This window comes from Artemia sp. Qi Xiang Cuo, chromosome 12 (assembly GCF_049724085.1).
Source record: "Artemia sp. Qi Xiang Cuo chromosome 12, ASM4972408v1, whole genome shotgun sequence".
NCBI classification, from domain to species: Eukaryota; Metazoa; Arthropoda; class Branchiopoda; order Anostraca; family Artemiidae; genus Artemia; species Artemia sp. Qi Xiang Cuo.
Window position 1 is genome coordinate 67,582,208 of NC_142805.1, and position 9,701 is coordinate 67,591,908.

The 9,701-nt window shown below is 33.2% G+C and overlaps 1 pseudogene; it reads right to left on the bottom strand.

Annotated features, from left to right (window-relative positions):
- Window positions 1–3,596: 3,596 nt before the first annotated feature.
- Window positions 3,597–4,693, bottom strand: LOC148946429 (actin, cytoplasmic A3a-like; annotated as a pseudogene).
- Between the last annotated feature and the right edge of the window lie 5,008 nt (window positions 4,694–9,701).

The window sequence follows — 9,701 nt, forward strand, 5'->3', positions numbered from 1 at the left end:
TAATGGTTAGATCAAAGCAAGCTATACGCAAGTTAAAAAAAAAGTACTACACAAACAACAGAGATAGTATCTTGAAAAGAAAAAAGCAAAGGTATTCAACCGACCAGGCGTATCGAGAAGTAATCAAACAAAACAGCAAGATGTGTTATCACAATGATGAAGATTATAGACATGCAAAAATTGAGACAGCAAAACAAAAGATCAAGGAACGGTATGGTAATGATGAAGATTACAGAGAAGCAACAATTGAGCAGGCTAGACAAAAGAGCAAGGAACGGTATGATAATGATGAATATTACAGAGAAGCAAGAATTGAGCAGGCTAGACAAAAGATCAAGGAGCGTTATCACAATGATGAAGATTACTATAGCTAAGACTACAGTATTTACATTATGACAATGCAAAAGGTGTGAGAAAATAGTGCAAAACTCTTCAAACTGCAAAAATATTTAGAATGTTTGAGTAACAATTTCACTTTATGAAAATCCAGGTTGCAACGGTAGCTAGCAACCTAGGAAGAGACATTCACGTCCAATGTTAAGAAATATAAAAACCCATAGCTCCTAAAAAAGCTATAATAAAGAGCGACCTCTTGCCTATACTAAATGTTATACATCCGGGTTGCAGCGGCCGCAAGCAAGTCGGGTTGCAGCGGTAGCTAGCAACCTAGTAAGAGACGATCACGACCAATGTTAAGAAATATAAAAACCCATAGCTCCTAAAAAGGGAGTCAGATCAAAACAAAAAGTACACCATTGGAACCGCCTTGTCCGAAACCCCTGTATAGCAAAATTTATGTCCCTTGACTTGAACAGCAAGGGAAATATATTGGCTTGAAAATCAAGAAAAGTGGCAGCTACTACAACATTCTGCCTAAACGGGATATTTTTTTCTTTTTTTCTTTTTTTCTTTGTTTCCAGAGATAGCTTGGCACTGGAACATCGTATATAGTTGTTCAATGGCTCAATTTAAAGTAAATTAATTGGGTTAAAAATCTATAGTAACTAAAATAAATTATTTCTAAAAGAGAATAAATTTTTCCACCAAAAACTGCATTTTTGATGTCTTTTCACACTGCAGTCTTTCAAACATAATCGTATTCCAGCGGTAAGATTTAAACCCACGCCTCCGAAGAGACTGGTGGCTAACACCAGTGCCTTGGACCACTCGGCCAGGCTGCCTCTCATAATTTCGGTTCTTTACAAATGGCATATTTTTTTCTCTTTTTTTCTTTGTTTCCAGAGATAGCTTGGCACTGGAACATCGTAGATAGTTGTTCAATGGCTCATTTTAAAGGAAATTAATTGGGTTAAAAATCTATAGTAACTAAAATAAATTATTTCTAAAAGATAATAAATTTTTCCATCAAAAATTATAATAAAGAACGACCTCTTGTCTATAATAAATCTTATAGGCCACTTAACTATAGTATAGGCTAGTACAGTTATATTTAAGGTCAATATATTAAAATGTTCCATTAAAAGATGATCATTGGAATAAAAAAACACATTACATACATTTGATTTAGTCACCTACTTGATTGTTTGAGGCTAGTCTCTTACTATTTCAAAGAAGAAAAAGCCGTAGGTTTTTTCCTGTTTGTAATCAATTATCCGGGTAGCAGCGGTAGCTAGCAACCTAGTAAGAGACGATCAGGCCGCATAGTAAAAACTAAAGTAACCCATAACTCCTGAAAAAAAATCAGATCAAAACAAGAAGTAACTAATTTAATTTTGAAAAGAAAGAATTACGGCAGAAACTTAAATGGCTGTAGAAGTAAGCTACAAGTTATAAAAAAGCTCTACTGAGATTTTAACTCCTATCGCAGAATTCAAATTCTTAAGTGCTAACCATTACACAAAGAAATGTTCATGTAAAAACGAATTTTAACAGTATTATAATAAAGAACGACCTTTTGCTTATACTAAATTTTATACTCCACTTAATTGTAGTATAGGTTAGTAATTCAACAGATAGCTTGGCACTGGAACATCGTAGAGAGTTGTTCAATGTTTCATTTTAAAGGAAATTAGTGGGGCTAAAAACCTTTTGTACTTAAAACAAATTATTTTTATTACATTAAGAAATTTGAATTATGCTCCTTAAGAAATCATCATAAATCATCTCTGTTAACAAAGGCAGCTCTTCACTTACTGCCTATTATTATGGATGGTTGGATATCCTGCATTTTGTATAATTTGCCTGTATTGTCGTATTTTTTATAAGTTTTACTTTCTCCCTGTATAAATTTCCTTGTCTAATTGGGCATATAAAGAAGAAAAAAACGAAAATGTTACTCATTGAAAATATCTTCTGGGTCTGTGTAACCCAAAAGTGACTGATTTAGGGGGAAATTCTCTCCATATATGTTTTGTTCCTGTTTAATTTGGATTTTATTTTCTTTGTTTATTCATTGTAATGTCTGTTCACTCTGGGGTTGACTTTTTTGTTTGTAGCTTTTTTGAACCCTTATATAGGCTTATTTTTTCTCATTACTTGCTTAAAATCCAGTAAACACGCGATAAGCGAAGTTTTGTTAATGCTAATGAAATGAAACAAACTAGGATGAAAATATAATAGTTCAGAAACAAATTTGGGCTATATATTTGCACATTATGGAGGTGGGGTGGGGGTAAATCATAGCTATATTAAATGCGTAACCTAACCTAAGTACCTTTTTTTGTCCCTTCAACCCGAAAAAAACAAAATTTTTAATTTTTGTCATGGAGTGAACAATACCTCACTATGCAGGGAAAACCTGTTTTTCATATAGGCCTATCATCTTTGACATTTTGATGCAGTCTTTCCTTCATGTTTACTGGATTCTTAACAAGTACATATTTCTCTTGTCAGTTTACTTTGATTGGAAAACTTTAGTTTTAAAAATTCGAATAGTTCTTTGTTTTATTCATCAAACCGATTGCAAAACGTAACTTTTGAGTTGGTTATTCTATATGATGTAAAAAGCCACCAATGGCATTCGAACAACCATGATCTCCTGCTTACTAGGCAGGCACATTAATCAACTAAGCTATGGCCCCTTGAATGTTTAAGTGAAATAACTTAAACCTGATGTTTAATGTAATGGAAGGATCGATACAGTTCTACAAGATTCTAGTGGTATAATGTCGAAGTATTTTTAACCTCATGTCTCGGAAAGACACGGCATAATTGGAAATTTATTCAATTACCCTGAGGGATATTGCAGAAATTAAGTATATTTAATACATTAAGGAACGAACTGTAGCGCATAGTAGCTGAAGTATTAAATCAAACAGTTGGTGGTCAGAATAAAGAGCATTAACTAATGTTGAAAGTGAATGATGAAAGTGAATGCATAAAATGATGCCTTCATTCTCTCTCGTAATTTAACAATTTTTTCTGGAGAAAATTGAATTTTGAGACCCTAATAGGGCCTCACAAGGTAAAACAGTTCATTGTAACTATAAGTTTAGAAATATTACATTAAGGAACGAACTTTTGTCCTTAGTAACCTATGTCTTGTCAAATTATCCGAATTGGATTATCTTCTCTTTTTGTAATATTCAGACATCAAAAGGATTAATAGCAGATAATCCCCGTTCAAATTATTCTTTTTAAGTAACAGAAAACTGTTGTGCCTCTTCAGATTTAACTGGCCAAGCTCCGCCCATCCATGTAGAGTATTTACGGTTTGAAGGGGCAATGATTTCGATCACCATGTCGGATTGCATAAGAACAGAGATATCCTTTCTTATTCTTTCACAAAAGCTATCAAACATGGTGGTACCACCAGACAAACAATGTTTTCAAGCAATTCTTTTCTTATATTGACATCAACTTTCATAACACTATTATAGGCTAACTCCTGAATGCTGAAGTCTTTCGGCATTTTGAGGAGTGATGGGTAGAATAGGGCCTCTGGGCATCTGAATCTCTGATCTCCCATAGTAATAACTTGACCGTCAGGCAGTGTATAGCTCTTTTCAAGCTTCCGCGAAGAAAACCATCTCCTGCTTAAAGCCATCTCCTGCTTAAAGTCTGAAGCAACAGAGCAAAGATTTTCTTTGAGGTTACGAAGGATTTCTCTTTCGGCATTCATTTTGAACGAATATTTTCATTTTCGTTCATGTAATATTTTCCCTAAGTAATCGGTCAAATTTCAACCACCAAAATCCAGTCTTACACATCCATCTTTAAGGACACATCCTTGGTAAATGGGTAAAATAGATGAAACACCATCGCCAGAGTCAAGAACGAGACCAGTACCAGCTAATCCTTGAGAAAACATGAGGGAAAGGACGGAATCGATGGCAACATGTGTGGAAAGAATATTAAAAGTTTCAAACATGATCTCCGTCATTTTTTCTTTCTTCGTTCTTGGGTTAAGAGGAGCTTTTGTGATTAAAACTGGGTAATCTTTTGGATCAACTTGAAGTTCATATTCGCAAGTGTAATGCCAGATCATCTCCATATCGTCGAAATTTGTAATAATCCCATGCTCAATAGGATATTCAAGACTCAAAAATTCCCTTTTCACTTGAGCGTCATCACCTACAGACATATGCTGACTGCCTGTATTAAATAAAGAACGGTATTTTGGACGTCCGGCAACATCAGGAAATACAGTTGTAGGTCTCAAATCATTAGAAAATCCAGCTTTACAAAATCCACTGCCATTGTCAATAATAATCGTAGTAGTTTTCTCTATCATTTTTTTTTATTTTTGAGAGGAATTGTTTCAACGACGTAGCAAGTCACTTAGATTGAACAAAAAACTAAAATCTTTTTAAAATTTGTATGTATTTATCCCGTTGGAACAGAAAAAACTAAATTATTGGTTAGACACCAGAAATATTTTTGCAGTTTGCATAATAACCTTATAGATTCTGAACTGTTAACTAAAATCAAATATATTTATTCTGAGATTTTCTATTTTGCTATGAAAATATAACACAACGTTTTAGAGATGCCCACTTTAGAAGTGATGTCAGAAACAGTTTGGTTCAATAAAACAATAATAACTTTGAACTGACGAATAAAATCAAATAATTTTTTTTTTAATTTTCATCTGGGTTAAAGCGGTAGCACTAGTAGGAAAGCCCAAAATAATAAAAGTTTGCAATTGCTGCTAATGACGAATCGATATTTTGACAAGAGATTACAACTCAATAACCTTAAAAAAGAAACCAAAAATTTCAAGCTTAGTAGATATCGTTGTAAGAAATCTGAGTAGCTTCAATTATCATACATTTTTGAAAAGACTACAATATGAAAAGACATTAAATTGCACAAACAGAAAAAACTGGCAATTGTAAAAATATTTTTGTATAATTTAACAAGGGGTTACAAAAATTTCAAAACCTGAAAAAAGAAAATCAAAATTTTGAAACTTCGTAAAAGTTGTTGTGAAAAATCAAACTTGCTGTAATACTCAAATATTTTTTAATATATTCAGTATGAAAAAATATTAAATTAACCAAAGAACAAAAACCGAAAATTGCAAAAATATTACAATTCCAAAAATTTAAAAAATAAAACGACAAGTTTGAAGCCTAGTAGAAATCGTTGTAAAAAATCAAACTTGCAGTCCTAATCAAATATCTTTGAACACACTGCAGTGTGAAAAGACATTGAATTACGGAAAGAGCAAAAGTGACGGAAGATATTTGTATAGATTTTATATATTATAGTATATATACTATTATATTTGAGCAATAAGTGCCTATTCTATTTATAGAAAATATCTCCGTATATTTTTGGAAAAATCGGTACACTGGGATGTTCTTGAATAAAAAAAAGATCTAAATAGGTCAGAAGTCTTGGAAAAACCTTTTAAAACCTTAATTTGGGAGAAGAAACTGAAATAATTAAATATATTTGAATTGATGCTGTTTTGATTGGGGAATAAGCTTGTCCACATAAGCTATAGTTTTGAACATTATTGAGATTTTTGCCTATATTGTTACTCATTTTGAAAAGAATAGTGAACAAATTCGTGCGCGTCTTTGCTACGCACTATGAAAAGAACAGCTTTCGACCTTCCCCTCATTTTGTTTCTCCGTAACTGGCTGAGCCTTATCCTTGAATGCAAACTTGTCAATACTCAGGATGATATTCCAATGTTTCATTTTTATTTTCAAGGTGATGCTGTATTTGAATTGGAAGACTGGGTGAGCATGACCACTGATCTAATAAAGCTCTTGCCAATCTAGACTCCCCAAGTGTTATCTTGTGTTCGGTTCTTGAAATCTGAACTTGCAGCTGCTATCGGTTCTGACAACGAACATGATAAAATTAAGGCCCGTAAATGGTTGTTATATTTGTACCTCTCCCCCCTATTTTACCCCCTGATTTCATCGAGTATGCATTCTTATCTTGTTCATGTACCCAAATGTGTTGCCTTTCCCACTTTGCTTACAGAAATACCCTAGTGTTATTCTAATGAACGTTTTTTCGGTTTGTGTGTCTTAATCTACGTATTTGTGCGTGTTTCTGTTTTGAAAATATAACACAACGTTATAGAAATACGCACTTTAATATTGAAGTCAGAAACAGTTTGGTTCCTAGCAAGAGGACGATCACGCCCCATAGTAAAAACTAGTGTAACCCAAAAATCCTGAAAACAGATTCAGATCAAAACAAAAAATACATTATTAGAATCGCCTTGTCCGAAAATTCTATAAAGCAAACTTACCATCCTTTGGCGTAAGTAAGAGACGATTTGAAGTAGCAAGCCGATCCTTGTCCTAAACCTAACCTGACAAGTGGCTAGCACGATCAGCCGGTTGCCAAAAGAAAGGTGGTTCAAGCCCCCCTCGGAGTCAATTTCTTTTAGTTTTTTCCTGCCCATCCTAGCAATTTCGAACGATGTGTATGCGTCCTAGCAATTTCAAACGATGTATCTGCCCTTTTTCAAATTCAACTACTTCTTTCATATCAGCAAAAACAGAAAGCTCTGGACTTTGGATATAATGAATGGCAGTATGGCTTATCGGTGATTGTCGATAATTACCATCATTTCCCAAGCCTATTCTTGTAAGGAGGATTAAATCCTTTTTAGCTTGGTTGCCATCTATAGGTTGCCAGCACTCTTCTAGTTCATTTTTGAAATCTTGCTCACTTGAGAACATATCGTTTCCAATTAATGCTTCAGCAAAGAAATTACGTAGCAAGTCACTTAAACCGAACGAAAAACTGAACTCTTTTTAAAATTTGTATGTATTTATCTAGTTTGAACTAAAAAAAATTTATTATTGTTTAGACACCAGAAATATTTTTGCAGTTTACATAATAACCTTGGAGATTATGAACTGCTAACTAAAATCAAATATATTTATTCTGAGATTTTCTATTTCGCTATGAAAATATAACACAACGTGTCTCATATTTTCATAGCTACATAGGAAATCTCAGAATAAAAATATTTGTATTTAGTTAGCAGTTCATAATCTTTAAGGTTATTAGGAAACCGCAAAAATATTTCTAGTGTCTAACCAATAATTAAATTTTTTCTGTTCAAACTATATAAATATATACAAATTTTAAAAAGACTTTAGTTTTTTGTTCGGTTTAGGTGAATTGCTACGTCATTTTGTTGCTGAAACATTAATTGGAAACGATATGTTCTAAAGTGAGCAAGATTTCAAAAATTAACTAGAATAGTGGTGGCAACCTATAGGTGGCAACTAAGCTAAAAAGGATTTAATCCTCCTTGAAAGACTAGGCGTGGGAAGGGATTGTAGTTATCAACAATCATCGATAAACCATACTGCCATTTATTATATCCAATGTTCATGGCTTTGTTTTCTGATATACAAGAAGTAGTTGAATTTGAAAGATTGCAGAGAAAGATTTGAAACATTGACTCCGAGGGGGGCTTGAACCACCATCCTTTTGGCAACCGGCTGATCGTGCTAGCCATTTGTCAGGTTAGGTTTTGGACAAGGATCAGCTTACAACTTCAGATCGTCTCTTACTTACGCCAAAGGACGGTAAGTTTGCTTTATAAAAGTTTTGGACAAGGCGGTTCTAAAAGTGTACTTTTTGTTTTGATCTGAATCTTTTTTCAGGATTTATGGGTTACATTAGTTTTTGCTATGGGGTGTGATCGTCCTCTTACTAGGAGCCAAACTGTTTCTGTCTTCACTCTTAAAGTGCGCATTTCTATAACGTTGTGTTATATTCTCGAAACAAAACACATAAAAATACGTAGATTCAGACACACAAACCGAAAAAGACACGCATTGGAATAATCCGGGTTGCAGCGGTAGCTAGCAACCTAGTAAGAGACGATCACCTCCAATGTTAAGAAATATAAAACCCCCCAACTCCTAAAAAAAGAGTCAGATCAAAACAAAAAGTACACCATTAGAACCACCTTGTCCGAATCCTCTATAAAGGAAATTTACCGCCCTTTGGCTTGAATAACAAAGAAAATATATTGGCTTGAAAATCAAGCAAATTGACTTTTACCACGTTATTCTCCACAAACGGGATATTTTTTTCTTTCCGCTTTTTTTTCCTGCTCAGCTAGCTGGGCACTGGAAAATCATAGAGAGCTGTATAATAGCTCATTTTAAAGGCAATTGCAACATCTAGTCACTTTTGTAATTAAAAATAAAATACTTTTTAAAGTAGAATCAATTTTGTCAAAAAAAATTGCATTTTTTATGTATTTTCTTACTGCAGTCTTTTCAAAGATATTTGAATTTTGAAGCAATCAAACAGTTCATGGTAATGAACTCTTTAGTAATAATAGCTACTTGTCTCAATAGTAACCAAAACTCCTGGAACCAAAATTTTCTTTTTTGGCTTAATCGCTAAAATTATTATGTGAACTGCAAAAATATTTATGATGCCTAATCAGTAATAGTAAGTTCTTAATTTAAACAACAAAAATACATGAAATTTTTATAATTAGTTTTACTTTTTGTCTCCTGGAAGAAAATTTTTTTTCATCTCAGTTTAAAGTTATTATTGTAGCCTGGAACCAAACTTTTTTTGGTTTGTAACCCGTAAAGTACGTATCTCTATATTATTGTCTTATGATTGCAATTATTTTAGTTTTCAGTCCAGAATCGCTAAACTTACTATGTAAACTGCAAAAATATTTATGGTGTCTAACCAATAATACTAATTTTGTAATTCAAACAAGATAAATACCTGAAAATTTAAAAATTAGTTTTTGTATGATAGGTTTTAGATACTCGACACGGGGTATTGTGTACTTAAACCTTGAAAAAATATGGTCTCACGCGAGTGGAAAAAAAGAAAGAATAACCAAAAACAATATCAAAATAGAGCAATCCCAATTTCAACTAATAAAAAACTTTACTACACAAAAAATAAAGCTAACATCCTGAAATATCAGAAAAGTTTATTTAAAAGAGATAAAAATGCCACCTAACGCAATAAAGCTCGAGCACGCGTAAGGATTGCTACTAAGATGTCTTGTGATCCAGGATTTAAGAAAATGAAATATGACAGAGCAAAACAGAGGTATCTTACGCATCAGGGGTATCGAGAAGGGAAAATTGAGACAGCCAAACAAAAGAGCAAGGAACGGTATGATAACGATACAGTTACTATATAAGAAGCGTCATAATTAAAAACTTTACTACACAAAACATAAAGCTAACATCCTGAAATATAAGAAAAGTTTATTTAAAAGAGATAAAAATGCCACCGAACGCAATAAAGCTCGAGAACGCGTAAGGATT